The sequence below is a fragment of the Microcebus murinus genome, chromosome 1 (assembly GCF_040939455.1).
Source record: "Microcebus murinus isolate Inina chromosome 1, M.murinus_Inina_mat1.0, whole genome shotgun sequence".
Lineage (NCBI taxonomy): Eukaryota > Metazoa > Chordata > Mammalia > Primates > Cheirogaleidae > Microcebus > Microcebus murinus.
In genome coordinates, this window is record NC_134104.1 from 154,891,373 (window position 1) to 154,908,924 (window position 17,552).

A 17,552-nucleotide genomic window follows, 5' to 3' on the forward strand; every position below is an offset into this window, starting at 1 on the left:
TGCCCAGGGTAGGGTGAAGGTGAGGCTTAAATTTATTCTGCAGGTGGCTGAAAGTCCCTGAAGTGTGGGCTTATGAGGTTTGGGCTACAAAATGCCAGTTGGACTCCCTGGGAGGTCTTTCCTGAAGCCTACAGCACAGACTCAAGGATCTAGGAGGCCTCATTTTCTTTTTCTTTTTTTTTTTTTTTTTGAGTCAGAGTCTCACTCTGTTGCTCGGACTAGAGTGCCTTGGCATCAACCTAGCTCACAGCAACCTCAAACTCCTGTGCTCAAGCAATCCTCCTGCCTCAGCCTCCCAAGTAGCTGGGACTACAAGCATGTGCCACCATGCCCAGCTAATTTTTTTTTTGATTTTAGCATATTATGGGGGTACAAATGTTAAGATTATGTATATTGCCCATCCCCCCCCTAATTTTTTGTATCCATATTTTTATTTATTTATTTATTTTAAGACAGAGTCTCGTTTTGTTGCCCAGGCTAGAGTGAGTGCCGTGGCATCAGCCTAGCTTACAGCAACCTCAATCTTCTGGGCTCAAGCAATCCTACTGCCTCAGCCTCCCAAGTGGCTGGGACTACAGGCATGTGCCACCATGCCTGGCTAATTTTTTCTATATATTAGTTGGCCAATTAATTTATTTTTATTTATAGTAGAGACGGGGTCTCACTCTTGCTCAGGCTGGTTTCCAACTTCTGACTTGGAGCAATCTGCCCGCCTCAGCCTCCCAGAGTGCTACAGGCGTGAGCCACCATGCCCAGCCAGGAGGTGGGGTATTGAGAGAAGTGGAAGTGGAGAGGTATGGGGAGAAGTGGAGGTTAGAGAGGTAGAGGGAGATGGGATGAAGTGGAGGGGACAGGACCAGGCAGGCAGGTCAGAGGGAAGAAAGGGATTCTTGTCCTCCATCAGGTGGAAGTTGGGAAGGACAATGAGCAGGGCAGGATCACAGGTAGATTTGGGTTTGGAAGTTAGCTCCGACTAATGCTGCATGCAGACTGGGTTAGCATGAAATCAAAGTCTCCAACAGAGGACAGGTCCCTGTAGCCCCTCCTTTGTGCAGGCCATTGTTTTTCTATGGGAGAAGGTGTTCAGAAGAGTAAGACCCAAGGGGACAAGAGAGAAGTGCAGGACAGGGGCTGGCATTTTACCCTCAGGCTGATAGGAGGCGGGAGACCTTGGCCCTAGAGAAGCCTGGAAGCAGCTGTTGCTCCTGGCAAGGGTACAGCTGAGGTGGCCTGTGGGCAGCAGGGTCAGCATGATTTGAGGCCAAGGACATTTGAAAGGTGGGTGTGCCAACAAAGCCATCAAGGCAAAGGAGGAGGAGGTCCTGGTAGTTCAGCTAAGGGAAGTGTCCCATTCTGATCCAGCTGTCTGGGAACAGCTGCGGAAAGAGGGAGGGCTGAGGCCAGGCAGCAGCAGGTGAGGAAGCTCTCTGGCTGCTGGGCCATGGGAATGGAGAGCCAGTGGGTGGGAGGGCACTGGGGGAGGGAACAGGGGAAACTTGGGATGGAAGCATCTACATGCCAAAGGGCCTGACTGGCTCCCATGCATTCAAATGCAGCTGGACTTCTCCAGAGAAGGAAAGTCTGGGGTTGGGGTTGGGGGGAGAGAGAGCCAAATGCTCCTTTTCCTTCCAGAGGCCATTCTCCTAGGCAACACTGCCTGCCTTGGGACCCCTCTGGAGCCCTTCACCATCCTCATACCTGGGCTGACTTTTCCCTTCTCCCCACCTTCCTCTGCTCCTTATCTACTTCTGCAGCCTGGGCCTCTTCCTAGGCAAGAAACATTGAATCCAGGAACCCCAAGGGCCCATTGGAAAGCTCTGGTCCACAAGGGTCAGAGACAGAAAGGGGTTTGCCTACGGGCTCAATCAGTCAGAGGCAGGCACAAGGGCTCTTTGGGAACTTGACCCTGGGCTGCCTCCTGGTACCCATGGTGCTGTAAGATCAAGTGGGGCTGGGGCACCCCTGGGGTCTGCTTCCTGTGAGCTGAGTCTGTGCTGTGACCAGCAAGTCTGGTTCTTATGCTTGTAGGTGTCATGAGGAGGCCTGTGAGTTCCCACTTCTCTGCCCACCTCAACACCAGCACCTCAGTGCTGCTGACTTTGGACCAATCACTGAGGGTCCCAGGCATCAGAGGTTTCGGGCAGAGGGAAGGTAGGGGGTCAGCTGAGGTCAGGCTTCCTCCCTGGGATTCCCCACAATGTAGGAGGTGTAGTTCCTGGGCCCTGGAGCAGACTTCCCCACTGCTCCATGTTGCCCACCTTTGTATTGAAGCAGCTGCCACATTCTTTCAAGTACCCTGGGACATGGAGATGATGAAATGTTTCTCTTTACCTTTTCTGGAAAAACCCTCCACATACCATAAATGGCTCTTTGTTTGGCTCCGGGGTACATGTCAATTCCTCTGCAGAGAGCCACCACCATGCTTGTAGCCAGTCATGGCCATGCTCAGAGCCCCAGAGTCCTGGCTTCAAGTTGGAGGTCTCTCCCTTTCTTTTTTTTTTTTTTTTTGAGACAGAGTCTCGCTTTGTTGCCCAGGCTAGAGTGAGTGCCATGGCGTCAGCCTAGCTCACAGCAACCTCAAACTCCTGGGCTCAAGCAATCCTCCTGCCTCAGCCTCCTGAGTATCTGGGACTACAGCCATGTACCACCATGCCCGGCTAATTTTTATAAATATATATCAGTTGGCCAATTAATTTCTTTCTATTTATAGTAAAGACGAGGTCTCGCTCTTGCTCAGGCTGGTTTTGAACTTCTGACCTCTAGCAATCCGCCTGCCTGGGCCTCCCAGAGAGCTAGGATAAGAGGTGTGAGCCACCACCCCCGGCCTCCTTTCTTTTTTTTTGGTATAGGATATCACTCTGTTGCCCAGGCTGGAGTGCAGTGGCATCATCATAGCCCACTGCAACTTCAAACTCCTGGGCACATGATCTTCCTGCTTCAGCCTCTTGAGTAGCTGGGACTACACTCATGTGCATGCTACCACACCAGGCTAATTAAAATTTTTTTCGTACAGACAGGTTCTTGCTATATTGTTCAGGCTGGTCTCTAGGTCCTGAGCTCAAGGGATCCTCCCACCCAAAGTTCTAGGTTACAAGTGTGAGCTGCCATCCCCGGCCCTATCTCTCTTAACTTAAAGCCTATCCTGGCAGGGCTCACGCCTGTAATTCTAGCTCTCTAGGAGGCCGGAGGCAGGCGGATCATTTGAACTCAGGAGTTTGAGCAAGAGCGAGACCCCATCTCTACTAAAATTAGAAAGAAATTAATTGGCCAACAAAAAATATATAGAAAAAATTAGCCAGGCATGGTGGCGCATGCCTGTAGTCCCAGCTACTCAGGAGACTGAGGCAGAAGGATTGCTTGAGCCCAGGAGTTGGAGGTTGCTGTGAGCTGGGCTGACGCCACGGCACTCTAGCCCAGCCAACAGAGTGAGACTCTGTCTCAAAAAAAAAAAGCCTATCCTGAGCCCAGCTCCCAGTGCTTCCCACTCCAGGCCTTCCTAGTCCCTGGGGCCCCTTGCCAGGTCCAGACCAGAGAACTCATCTGATGAACATAGACCCTTTTCTGGGGGGGGTCATACCCATTCACTGCTGACCCCAGCCAGGACTGCTCTCCAGTTTGGTAAAGTGACAGCTACTGGGAGGGATGTTTGAAGGTCACCAGCCCAGAGCAGTGAGCAGGAGGGAGATGGTGAAATAGCAGCTGAGGCCTCATGCCTGCTAGCTGACACTACCCCCGTCCTGAGGGTCTCTTGCATGCCTGGGTCTGGCAGCGGCCCTGGGCCCTGGGTGAGTCAGTTAGGGGATTGCCCTGGAACTCATCTTGGGGCAGGACCCTCCCTCACTACTCCCCATCCTGCAAACACCCTCTCCCTTTCAGTCTCTCTCCATCTCTGCTGTTGGCCTAGTCCATGGGCTTCCTTTCCCCAGGCAGTGGTGTTGGGCCCTTTCTGGTGGGCCTTGCAGGGGCTTCCCTGAAACCCTTACTTACACAGCATACTAGGAATTGCCCAGGCCCTGGGGAGCCATTCTTCTACCATGTCCCTTCCCCCTGACCTTCCTCCCCTGGGGCTGGAAGGAAGGGAGAGGCCTCTGCATTCCTGGGAAGGTGGAGGCAGGGAAAGTGAGAATTTTTTTCTCTCAGAATGCTTGTTCTAAGAACCAAGAATAGGCTGCCATTGGGGAAAGAGGATCTAGAATCCAGTTGATGCAGTTTTATGACTTGTCCCTACGTATATATGTTTTAAAATTATTATTTAAATAGATAATCTAGGCATGCAGATTCAAAGGAAACCTCAAAAGACACAAAAAAGTTGTCTCATTTTTAGGCCGGGCGCTGTGGCTCACACCTGTAATCCTAGCTCTTGGGAGGCCGAGGCGGGCGGATTGCTCAAGGTCAGGAGTTCAAAACCAGCCTGAGCAAGAGCGAGACCCTGTCTCTACTATAAATAGAAAGAAATTAATTGGCCAACTGATATATATAGAAAAAATTAGCCGGGCATGGTGGCGCATGCCTGTAGTCCCAGCTACTCGGGAGGCTGAGGCAGAAGGATCACTCGAGCCCAGGAGTTTGAGGTTGCTGTGAGCTAGGCTGACGCCACGGCACTCACTCTAGCCTGGACAACAAAGCGAGACTCTGTCTCAAAAAAAAAAAAAAAAAAAAAAAAAAAAGTTGTCTCATTTTTAATTAAAAAGATAATGTATCAGTACCAATTAAAAATTTCTTCATTTGAATATCATAAACAAATGCTTATTCTGACTTGACTTCCCCTTTCCCAGCCCCTGTGCTCTTCCCCTGCATGACCCCCATCTCTGCCCCTACTCTGCCTGTTCTGTCCTCCCCCACCCCTCCTCTGTTCTCTCACCTCTCTTTTCCCAGCTACCAGGGAAAGGAGGAGCTGCAGCCCAGCTGGCCCCTCACCCCTTACCCCACTGCATTCCTTTCTGGAGTGCTGAGGGTGCCTTCCACTACCACTCCTCCTCCTCCTCTTCATCCTCCTCCTCCTCTTCCTCCTCCTTCCACCTTTCAGCTTTCTTGCCCCTTGCTTTGGGATCCTATACTTTCAGCAAACCTCAGCTTGGATCAGGCTCCTTAGCTCTGGAGCCTGCTCTCACATCAGTTGCTCTCTCCCCATTTTTCACTGCTCTATTTACTTCTCAGGCCTTGGTGATCTTCTAGGTCCCTCAGACCTGCCCTGTCCTCTTCCTCCTAGGTCGTCACTGTGGCCATTCCCCAGACTTGTTCCACTCCTTTCCTAGAAAACCCCAGGGCTTCCTCCTTCATCTCCTATAGGCTCTGCCTTCAAAGAGAGGACTTCCCTGATGACCTGCATCACACAGTAGACCCTGGCCTCTCTGGCCTCTTCCCACCCTCCCAACCCTTTTGTAATTACCTGATTATTACATTTATATTTACTGATTTTATTTATCATCTATCTTATTACTCTAGAATTTGGACTAATAAGGGCAGGGTTTGTCCCTTTTATTCCTTCTTGTGTTCCCAGCGTACAATACACTTAGTAAATATCTGTGGATTGAACAACATATGGATGGATGTTTCATCCTGGCCCTGACTCAGTCACATAATTTGGTCTTTTGTCACTTTCAGTGACCAGGCAGGGCTGTAACCCACACATGATGTCACTTGATAATGGAATGACCAAGGGCCTCAGAGAGGCCAGCAGCTTACACAAGATCACATAATAAACTCAGCTCTGTTCCTGGCTACCCATAAAGAAAATCAGCTAGATGAATATAAAATAAAATTTCAGCTCTGGGTCCCAGCAGGGGCTTATTCCTTACATGGACACAGTGGGAAGCTTTGCTGATAAGCTGTCATTTACCTTTTATCCTTTTATTAGTTCACCTCAAGATGGCTGTCATTTATCCCAAAAATGTTGGCAATTCCCCAGACTAGAGGTGGGACTCCCAGAGGCCCTACCTGTCTCAGTCAGCACTCAACCTAGAGAAAGGCTACCTGTTGACTTGGGTCCAACACTTTCCAAGGGCATACTCATTACCCATGATAACAGGATCAGAATCAGTGTTTGTTGGGTAGCCCATCAATGTCCCTGACTAAGTGAACAGTGGCCCAGGCTGAAGGGCCCAGGCTGATGAGGACAGGTCCAGATCTCAGGCCAGCTCTGAGAGAAAAAGATGCTTCTGCCCTGGAAGAGAAGCCCTTGGCTGAGCACCGACTCAGATTTGGACATGTGACTGATAACAAAAAGGGACTCTCAATCTGGCTGAACTGGATAAGTGTGGGGGCTTCCCCCAAGACTCTGGGTTTAGGGGCTAGCTGGTCAGTGGCTGAAGAGAATTAACAAATGGGCCCTTCAGCTTTGTTTGCTTCTACTGGCTGCCCAGCTAGACTAAACCTAATCTGGTGTTTAGTCCAGTGCTCAAGGCCACAGGCCCAGTGCTTTGGGAATAGCCACACAAAGTCAGACTTGAAGGACTGTCTTATCCCAGAGCCAGCAGGGAGTGGAATGTAGCTGAAGGAGAGGGCATTGGACATGTGTGTCCACCTAGGTAGAGGTGTTTTTTATTCATTCAATCAACATTCACCCCTGCTATAGGGTTCCTGTCCCACAGGACTCTATGTTCCTAGGGGGCCAGGTATGGAAGCTGTGGCCCAGTTGACTGGAGGAAGGCCCTGTGCCAGCCATATATGAAGGGGTCTTGTGGAAGTGCTGGAGTGGAGGGCTCCGTAAGAGAAGGAACTGGCTTCTGGGAAGGCTGGTGGTGACCTGCAAACATGCCTACTGGCAGTTTCTGCCATATGAACTTAACAGCCCTTTCTTTCTGCCAAAGCTGCCAGAGAATCTGCCTGTGTTAATTCCAGACAAAAGGGACCCCTCCTTTGCCATGACTTGGCTGGCCCTGCTTCCCAGCCTCCTTATTCAGGCAGGCCTGCAGGCCTGGCATTTGGGTCAGGAGCGTCCACCCTTAACCAGTACTGGCCCCTGCTCTCTCCATCAGGCCTTGAAGAAGAATCAGTAGCAGGAAGCTCTCTCCCATGGGAAGAAACTAAGGATGGGTACTGGCCCTGGGCCATCAGTTCCTTGGGAATAGGTCAGAGTAAAAAGTCTTGGAATCCTATGTCTAGAGTAAATTTGATTCATGAAGGTGTCTGCTGGATTTGGTCTGAACTAGAACCAAGGTCTGAGCTTAAATTATATCAACTCCAAGCATGGAGTTGCCTTGGCATGGCACAGGGCTTGGACCCTTGGGGATAACTGCCAACCAGGAGGTAGGACAGGCTGTTACTTGCTTCGTACTTTCCCAAACAGAAATTGAACCTCTATGTGCCGCTGGCTGTTAGGCAATGGCTATGATGTGGGGTAAATTGGCCTCTGGCATCAAGTGCTCATACTTCAGTGGAGGACACAGACCTTAATCAGATAATCTTTCTGGAGCTGCAGGCTACGGGTCTAAGTGGAGGAAACGGTGGGGGATGAAGGCCCAGTAGAGCTGAGGGCTGACAGGCCTGAAGAGCCTCATTTTCAGCCTCTTGATCAGTCCTGTTCAGGACCATACCACGTGGGCCCTTTGGATAGCTGCTCCAGGGGGTGCCCTAGCCTCACTCTAAGCCCTGCCCTCCAACTGGCTGTGAGCTCCAAGACTTGCCTGGGGTGGCCCAGGCCCTGCTGGGGTTCTGAGGGTGAGTTACTGGGGACCTTATGCTGAGCCCCAGCGTGGGCTGTGTAAGGAGGAGAAAGGATTTGGCTCTCAGAACTAAAAGGAGTAACAAGGTCTTAACCTTATAGCTCCCACCCAACCTAGGGATCTAGGAAGATAGCTGTCTACTTCCTTTTGGTATGGACTCCAGTAGGGGCAGATTGGGCTGTGGTGAGGGCTGGTTTGGCCCCAAGAGGCTGGTTCAGCTTTGGCCAGCCGGTCTTCTGACTTCTAGGGCCTGAAGAAACAGGGGTTTAGGAGAACCCTGACTCCAGACAAAAACAAAGAAAGATAGCAATGAGGCCCAGAGCTTAGGGCTGTTCTGTCCTGGGGGAAGGAACACAGGTGGAATCTGCCAAGGCTGGGCTGGGGGAGGGTGAGGAAAAAAGTATCAGGGCCAGCCTGTGGCCCCAGCACCTCCTACTTAACCCCATACATGGGGAGGCAGGCACGGGGAAGGATTTGGCTGTAAGGGATTTAGGCAAGCTCAGGTTCCTTCTCTCTCTTCCCAGGACGGGGAAGAGCGTATCCCATGCTTGGGCTTCAACTAGTTAATGTAGAGTCCATCTCTCTACTAGAGCTCTGGGGGTGGTTGGGCACTGTGTGCTGGAACCCTGTAGGTCAGAATGATGTCTGGTACCTCATCCAGCAAGATCAATGCTAAAAAAAGCTACTTTGGCATCTGTGGATGGTCAGTGAGTTCTGAAGAGTGGTGCTACTTCTTTGCAGATGGTAGTACCTGGAGATAGATGCCTCTGTACCCGCTGCTGTCTTTCGTTTTGGAAAAAACAGATAGATATATAACTACATAGACTGACATTAAAAGACCCAGCAGAACCTATGGCTGGAAAGCAGTGGCTCGTGGTCGGGTGGGTGGCAGACTCTCTGAACTGAAGGAGTGAATGAGAGAATATATTTTTTTTAGAAACTCAAATGACTTTCTGCATTCTTAGCTTTTTTTTTTTTTTTTTTTTGAGACAGAGTCTCACTTTGTTGTCCAGGCTAGAGTGAGTGCCGTGGCATCAGCCTAGCTCACAGCAACCTCAAACTCCTGGGCTCGAGTGATCCTTCTGCCTAAGCCTCCCGAGTAGCTGGGACTACAGGCATGCGCCACCATGCCCGGCTAATTTTTTTTATATATATATCAGTTGGCCAATTAATTTCTTTCTGTTTATAGTAGAGACGGGGTCTCGCTCTTGCTCAGGCTGGTTTTGAACTCCTGACCTTGAGCAATCCGCCCGCCTCGGCCTCCCAAGAGCTAGGATTACAGGCGTGAGCCACAGCGCCCAGCCCCATTCTTAGCTTTTTGAAAGCAGCAGAATTTTAGAGCTGGATTTGAGAGGCCATTCATTTTTTTTTTTTTTTTTTTTGAGACAGAGTCTCGCTTTGTTGCCCAGGCTAGAGTGAGTGCCATGGTGTCAGCCTAGCTCACAGCAACCTCAAACTCCTGGGCTCGAGCGATCCTTCTGCCTCAGCCTCCCTGGTAGCTGGGACTACAGGCATGTGCCACCATGCCCGGCTAATTTTTTATATATATATCAGTTGGCCAATTGATTTCTTTCTATTTATAGTAGAGACGGGGTCTTGCTCTTGCTCAGGCTGGTTTTGAACTCCTGACCTTGAGCAATCCGCCCGCCTCGGCCTCCCAAGAGCTAGGATTACAGGCATGAGCCACAGCGCCCGGCCTCATTTTTTAGTTTTAACATCTAAGGGATGATTTGAAGCCTTTTCCCTGGTCTTTAGTTCCTTTCTTTTTTTTTTTTTTTTTTTTTTTTGGAGACAGAGTCTCGCTTTGTTGTCCAGGCTAGAGTGAGTGCCATGGCGTCAGCCTAGCTCACAGCAACCTCAAACTCCTGGGCTCGAGCGATCCTTCTGCCTCAGCCTCCCAAGTAGCTGGGACTACAGGCATGCGCCACCATGCCCGGCTAATTTTTTATATATATATATATATCAGTTGGCCAATTAATTTCTTTCTATTTATAGTAGAGACGGGGTCTCGCTCTTGCTCAGGCTGGTTTTGAACTCCTGACCTTGAGCAATCCACTTGCCTCGGCCTCCCAGAGAGCTAGGATTACAGGCGTGAGCCACCGCGTCCGGCCTTAGTTCCTTTCTTTCTAGTCTCTGTGAATGAGGTTTGGAGCCTAAGCACTTAAGTATAGAGAATTGCAAACAGGCATTCCTTTCAGTTTTCTCTGATATTTGTTTCTCCCAGATACTCCTGAGGAGAGAAAGAAAGCAGGAGAGCCCTAGAGCTGTCTAGGATCCATCCAGGAAGGAACCCCTGTCAGTCAGTTCAGTGTTCAAAATGTGCTTGCTGACAGGAGTGCAGGCCTAGAATTCTAGCCTGGCCACAGGCCAGGGATGGAATACACTCATTCTGTTGGGGGTGTGGGGTGTGAAGGCAGCCCACCACAGGTCCCATTCCTGGACCTATCCAGTAACTGTCAGGTTCAGTAACTCTCAGGTCAGGGGCCTTTGGGAGTGGGGGCTCCCTGCAGGTAAGCCCTGGGGAAAACTACTTTAAGATTCTCTGCTTGAAGAAAGGACTGTCCCCAGCAGTAACACCTCCCCACTCCCAACCCCCAACCCCCTGTCTTTTACTCCCCCCTCCAAAAGAATGTGAGCTACAAGGAGTGACCAGCGCCTGCCGGTCAGAGCTATTTTAGGCTCCAGAGGAGGCATAGGATTCCAGCCTTCCAGGCAGGGGGAGGGGGAGAAGGTTAGGCCCGAGGCGCCTCCCGGACTGTTCCTCCAGTTGTGAGGGAGGCCCTAGGAGATGAGCTAGCTTCCCACCTCTCCTGGCCCTGGACTCAGTTTCCCCATCCATGTAAGAGCCAGACAGCAAGGCCTTCATCCTTTGCAATTGAGAAGATGCTTCCTTATTGTTCTCATGGCTTAGAAATATCCCTTGATTTGTGTTCCAGGGAAATTAGGAGGGCTGAATGCAATCCATCGGTGGCCAGTTGTGGTTAGACCAGTTCGCCAGCCTGACTGGCCGGGTTAGTCTTAGAGGCCCAAAGGCCTGAGGTTGGGCGGGGCGACCCTCCCCTCAAATCCTGGTCCTGAGGTCTCCGGGTGACACTGACCAGCGGGGTGTGTCCGGAGACCGACCTGACTGACTGTGGGGTCGTGGTTTCCATAATGAGGCGTGGCATTTCGGGCGGGGGCGTGGCGGGCCAATGAGCAGAGAGGAGCGGGCGGGGGCGGGGCCTGCGCGCGGGTGCGGCGCGCTGCGGGGCGGCAGACGCAGGCTGAAGCGGGAGGTGCGCGGACGGCTAGTCGGCGCCGCGCAGAGCTAGCTGTCGGATTGGCTGTGGCACTCGCGTGTCAGGCGGTTGCTAGGCTCCGGCCGCGCGCCCCGCCCTCGCGCTCGGCGCCCTCTCACCTCCCCGTACGTGCTCGCGCGGAGGCTGCGGCGCGGCGCTCGCGCTCCTTGGGCTCGGCGGTGGCAGCTTCGCGCCGAGTCCCCGGGGAGCGGCGGCGGTGGCGTCCTGGGGCCGGGAGGAGCGAACACCTGCCGCGGCCCGCCCGCCGGTGCTGGGTGAGTGCGCCGCCCGCCCCCCGCCGCCGTGCCTGGTCGCTCGGGCCCCCAACCCTGCCGCCGCCTGAGCCTTCCGCGGAACACCTGCTGCTGCTCGCTGTTCGGCCCGGGGCGGGGACACGGCTGCGGACGTCCTTGCGGGTGAGGAGGCGGTGCTGCCCGGGCATAGCCGCCCCTTTGCTCTCGGCCCTGCAGGCGAAGGCTCGGAACGTTCGGCTGCCAGGCCCGGGCCGCGCGCCGCCGCGATCAGCCAGGCCTTAGCCCTGCCCGCGCTCCTGGGAACGCGGGGCCTGCCGTCGGCCGCGGGCGTGTGCGGCCTGCGGGCCGCCTCCCGGGCTTCTAGTCGTGGGGGGGGTCGCAGCCCAGTTAGGAAGGATCCCTATTAGGTGGCGACGAGCCCTCGCAAGAGGCAGGGAAGAACACCACCACGCTTGATCTGAGCCCCTCAGACCCTTGAGGGTCTGTACCTTCCGCTCCCGCCCCCGGCTTGAACTCTTTTGGAAATCTAGTTACTATCTTTTCACCTTTTCACTTGGTATTTGGAAGACCAGGTTTACCTGCGTGAATATTTGGAAAATACCCCCATAGAAAATGTTGTATCAGCTCAGAATCCTTTTGCTATAAACTCCAAGTTAATTTCTTACAAACCCACTGATAATTTAAAATGCATCTTTTAGTCTCTGCAATTTGGGAAACTCTTAGATTTATAAATTGAGTTACTTCAGAGTTAGTTTTAATGTCAATGATGAAGTTTTGCCTGGTCTGGACAAGAGACTGAGACAGAACCTTTATTGCCTAGAGTTCTAACTTAAGAGTCCAGCTTGTCGTTTTCCTAAATAAGCCAATGGAAGTGACTCCTGGCATAGACGCCAGACTCTGAGAGTGGGTGGTATTTATAAGGACATAAGTCCAGATAAAGAGTTGGATGTGCTTCCTTCCAGGTGTTTTGGAAAATCTGGTGTAGATGGGGTATTGTAATTTTATCAGGTTGTTGTATACTTAATGTTCAGAGATTTGATAATTTTGTAATGTTATTCTAAAAAATAATTCGACCTTTACACCTTTTGGAGGCATAAAAATCCGTAGTTGAATATGGAGAAGTTGAATTGAACTTTATTTTTGCCTTTGGGTCAAGGAAGAGGAGCTCTGGCTTGCATGCCTAAAAGTGGCTGAGGAGCTGTTTTGTGGAGAAATCAGATTTTAGTAGGGAGTTAAATGCATAGTGTGAGCCTGTTCTAGGTCTGTGGGATACTGTATAAAAGTAAGCAGCACTATAGAGACAACAAAATAACTGGCCAGGCACAGTGGCTCATGCCTGTAATCCTAGCACTTTGGGAGGCTGAGGCAGGAGGATCATTTGAGGCCAGGAGTTTGAGATTACCCTGAGCAACATAGGTAAGACCTTGTCTCCACCAAAAAATACAAAATTTAGCTGGGTGTGGTGGTGCGGGCTTTCAAGTAGTCCCAGGTACACTGAGAGGCTGAAGCACTTGAGCCCCAGAGTTTATTTTTTTTGAAACCAGAGTCACTATGTTGCGCGGGCTAGAGTGCCATGGTTTCAGCCTAGCTCCCAGCAACCTCAAACTCCTGGGCTCAAGCAATCCTCCTGCCTCACCCTCCTGAGTAGCTGGGACTACAGGTATGCACCACCATGCCTGGCTAATTTTTTCTACATATTTTTAGTTGTCCAATTAATTTCTTTCTATTTTTATTAGAGACGGGGCTCTCACTCTTGCTCAGGCTGGTTTGGAACTCTTGACCTTGAGTGCTCCTCCTGCCTCGGCCTGCCAGAGTGCTAGGATTACAGGAGTGAGCCCCATAGGTAGTTGCAGTTTGAGGTAGTTGCAGTTTGCTATGATGATGCCACTGCACTCTAGCCTGGGTGACAGAGCTAGACCCTGTCTTAAAAACAAACAAGCAAAAAACCCCACCTGGCCGGGTGTGGTGGATCACACCTGTAATCCTAGCACTCTGGGAGGCAGGCGGATTGCTCGAGGTCAGGAGTTCAAAACCATCCTGAGCAAGAGCGAGACCCCCATCTCTATAATAAATAGAAAGAAATTAATTGGCCAGCTAATACATATAGAAAAAATTAGCTGGGCATGGTGGCGCATGCCTGTAGTCCCAGCTACTCAGGAGGCTGAGGCAGGAGGATTGCTTGAGCCCAGGAGTTTGAGGTTGCTGTGAGCTAGGCTGACGCCATGGCACTCACTCTAGCCTGGGCAACAAAGCGAGACTATGTCTCAAAAAAACCCACCTGCTTGAAAGCTTGTGTTGATCTGTGTCGTTGTTCAAAGAGGCTGAGGGCAGGTCCTCACTGTTCTTAAAAATTGATTTGGCAAAATTCATTCATTTAACAAATATTTGACTTTACTACTTGCTAAATTCTGTGGTAGATCCTGGGGACTCTTGTAAAAGTGTCTGCCTCTGCCCTTAAGGAGCTTAAGTTTGGGGAGCATTGAGAATCAGGGGAACCTGTGATGAATATTGTCTGTCTGCCGAGTGTGCTCATATGGTAGCCTGAGGAGAGAGGGAATTCCTGAGCTATGGCTTTCAGGACCAGCAGGAATTGCCTGGGGAACATTAAGGCCTGGACACATGGAACCACATGTACACAAGCCCCTAAAATAGTGCCTGGAAGTCTTCCAGCTTGGCAGGTGGGAGCTCTGGATCTTCTTTGTGCTCAGGAGTTCCAACTTTATACTCAGGTTGCAGGAGCCTGGGAAGGCTTTTAATCAGTGGAGTGGCATGAATTAGACCTGTATTTAGAAAGATATTACTGGTGGGCACTTAGGGAATGGCAGGGAGGGGTGGGGGTCAGGACCTCTGGCAGTTAAGTCAGAGGAGAGATGACAGAGGAGAGATGAGCCATGTGAAAAGAGAGGCTGAAAAGGTAGTTCAGAGGGGATGTCAAACTATGATGGGGAAGGAGCCTGCATTCAGGAATGCATAGGCTGGAAGACCAAGTATGACCAAGGATTTAAACCACCTCTTTTGACTGCTGTATGTGGTGGTGCACAAATTTGCTGGTCTCTGTTAAGCATTGAGAATGGTGGGGTTTGGAGAGACCCTGTGGGCCACTTAGACTGGAGTTGATATATAGAAAAGGAGAGGCCTGGCACTCCATTGTTAAAAACCTTATTTCCTACTTGAACCTGGGGCATTGTGTTTCCTCTGGGGCAGAACAGGTATCTTAACCCCTGAGAGTAAATGTGTGTTCATCCTTGTTGAGGCATATAAGAGTGTGTTCATTCCTTTACCTCACAGTTCTAGCTTTTCCTATTCCCTAGGTCAGTGACGTGATGTACCTACATCAGCTGCTGTCAAGGGCATTTTGTTTCTGCTTTCCATACATCATTGCAAATGCTTGTGATAACTCTTTTACTGGCGGAGGAAACTGAGTCACAAAAGGAATGTGCCCAAGGTACCACAACTGTCATTGTGTGGCAGAGTCAGGATTTGAACCCAGGTTGAACATTTGGCTATCTATCCGCATCTATGTTTGTGCATCACACTGTTAATGGTGGGCTCAGGTGCTGCTGCTGCTTCTTTTTTTTTTTTTTTTTTTTGAGACAGAGTCTCACTTTGTTGCACGGGCTAGAGTGAGTGCCGTGACATCAGCCTAGCTCACAGCAACCTCAAACTCCTGGGCTCAAGCAATCCTGCTGCCTCAGCCTCCTGAGTACCTGGGACTACAGGCATGTGCTACCATGCCCGGCTAATTTTTTCTATATATATTAGTTGGCCAATTAATTTCTTTCTGTTTATAGTAGAGATGGGGTCTCACTCTTGCTCAGGCTGGTTTCGAACTTCTGACCTCGAGCAATCCGCCCGCCTCAGCCTCCCAGAGTGCTAGGATTACAGGAGTTAGCCACCATGCCTGGCCGTCAGGTGCTTCTCTGGTGAAGGTCAAGCCTGTGTGTCTGCTGGTGGGTGTAAGGCAGGACCATATAAAAGAGGTGATCAAGGACATCACATGGAGCTCTGGCAACACACTGTGAGGTACCAGTCTGAGAAACCAAGTCTTGTGAGAGCCTTCCTAGGGCCTGTGCTGGTTGTTCTGGGGTCCATGCTGGAGCAAATCAAGGAGCTTGAGTCCTAGGCTGGGGAGGAAGGGCGAACTTTAAGGGAGGACTGCAAGCTTGACATTTAAGACGGTTAGTGGTTTGACTAGTGAAGGAACAATGGCAGAAAGATCACAACTCTGTGGTAGGAAAAGAGGTTAGCAGAGGCAAGAAGACTAGGCACTTTTCTTTTCGGTGTTCTGGAAGGTTGGGTTGGGGCCAAAATGCCTCATGGAGGAGTTTGGAGTTATGTAGGAATAGGGAACCTTAAAGGTCTTGGAGCACAGCTGTTATAGGATCGATTCTTGGTTTTAAGAAGTGAGCCCTCAGTGTGAGTGGAGGCCGGACTGGATTGGAGGCTAATTGGTCCCTGCTGTGGTCCAGCGGGCAGACAGTAGGCCTGAACAAGGACAGTGGTCAGCAGTGGAGCAGAGAGAAAGAAGGTTTGAGACAAGTCAGGCCTGGGTGTGGTGGCTCACACCTGTAATCCGAGCACTTTGGAAGGCCAAGAAGGGAGGATTGCTTGAGGCCTGGAGTTCAGGACCAGCCTAAGCAACATACAGAGACCCTGTCTTTACAAAAAATAAAAAAATTAGCTGTGCATGGTTGTGTGCACCTGTAGTCCCAGCTACTCCAGAGGCTGAGCCCACAAGTTTGAAGTTGCAGAGAGCTATGATGATGCCACCACACTGTAGCCTAAGTAACAAAGAGACCCTATCTCCCTTCAAAAAAAAAAAGACAGTTTTGCAGATGTTAGGGGCTGGTACCAGGGTAGCAGCTAGGGCCTATTGTTGAGTGGAAGAGGCAGGAGGTGACTGTAAGAAGAGGAGGATGTAAGGCTGCATTATCCAAGTGCTGGTGAGAACTTGAGAAACTTGTAATGAGAGAGGAACACCCTCTTCTCACCCCCAGGTTGCAGGAAGGGAGGAAGACTTGAGTCCTTGTGACAGGCAGGGAAGATCAGGGGCTGTCCTGGAGTGATCAGTAAAGGGTGGAAGAGGGTAAGGACCAAGGAGTGGACAGGCTGGAGCCAGAGGAAGTGTGGCCTGGGGATGGTGGGGCAAAAGGTTGACCTGAAGGCTAAGCTGGGCCAGTGGAGAAGTTCTGGAAGTTCTTAGGGGGATAGAGTGGTGCCCCTGGCAGAAAGGGATGAGAAGCCAGGTCTAGGGCTGAAGTAAGGTGATGGCAGTTTTGAATAAACTAGTGATTAATCTGGTCATTTCACAGTAGGTCTTTGAGTCTGTCTCAGGGATATAGGCAAAAGAGGTAGAGCAGGGTAGCAAAGGATAACAGCACCCCTTCTTAAGGGGTTCACTTATGAAGGAGAAAGCAGGATTTTTTGACCCACTTGGTGGGGTGGGGTAGGGTGCTAGTGTGTTTCAAAATGGCTCTAGTTTGGGAGACTCAGAATCATGGTAGGGGTGATGTCACTTTAGGCTGGATTCTTCAAAAGAATTGCCACTGGCTTGCAGACTTGACCTGTGCAGAGCAAACTTAGGGTGGCCTATGGTGGTGTGAAGTTAGAGCTCCTTGCCTGTGCTTGCCTTTTTGAGTTGGGCTTATTTTGGTCCTATCCTTGATAAGTGGTGTACAGCTAGCCTAAGGGAATGACTAGTGGGGACAGACCCATTTTTATATGGAGGGGCAAAAATAAGAGTTGATGCCTGGTGTATTTTTTTCTAGCCCATATAGGAAGTGAGTGATGAGAAGTTTGATTCAGCATCAGGTTCCAGATGAAGCCATTGTAGAGCATGACTACTTGGGGGTTGGAGACTTCCTGAGTTTCAGAGAGTAAAAAATGGTGGTATGAAAGTGAAAGGGGAGAGTGTATTGAACCTCAAGGGAACAGTTCATGTAGTGTATTCTTCAGTGTGTGGTGTGTGGGTCAAGGATTTCTCCTTCTTTTTCTGGAATAAATTTTCCCCCCTTCCACTTGAAGAGTGTTTCTGTACCTTTGCCAAGGTTATCACACTGTTGCTTCTTAAGCCGCCTTCCTCTGCTCTTCCAATGGTGACAGTCTAGGCCTGAAGTAAGGTGATGGCAGTTTTGAATAAACTGGTGGTTAATCTGGTCATTTCACAGTAGGTCTTTGTGTGTCCATGCCTTCTGGTATTAAAGCAGTCTTCGTAAGAGTCACATAACCTGCTTTGCCTTTTTTTTTTTTTTTTTTGAGACAGAGTCTCACTTTGTTGCACAGGCTAGAGTGAGTGCCGTGGCGTCAGCCTAGCTCACAGCAACCTCAAACTCCTGGGCTCAAGCAATCCTTCTGCC

At 50.6% G+C, this 17,552-nt stretch overlaps 2 protein-coding genes across 5 annotated transcripts in view; one reads left to right on the plus strand and one right to left on the minus strand.

Moving 5' to 3' along the window:
* The window catches only part of GPX1 (glutathione peroxidase 1), a 266,951-nt gene that overhangs the window by 94,651 nt on the left and 154,748 nt on the right, over positions 1 to 17,552 (minus strand). The gene's annotated exons all lie outside the window — the stretch shown is intronic.
* The window catches only part of DAG1 (dystroglycan 1), a 75,539-nt gene continuing 68,986 nt past the window's right edge, over positions 11,000 to 17,552 (plus strand). The window contains exon 1 of one of the 4 annotated variants that reach the window (XM_012771288.3): positions 11,000 to 11,358. The gene's annotated coding sequence lies outside the window, so the exon portion shown is untranslated. The remainder of the gene's footprint in view (positions 11,359 to 17,552) is intronic. The other 3 variants (XM_012771286.2, XM_012771285.2, XM_012771284.2) reach the window with 3 other exon arrangements.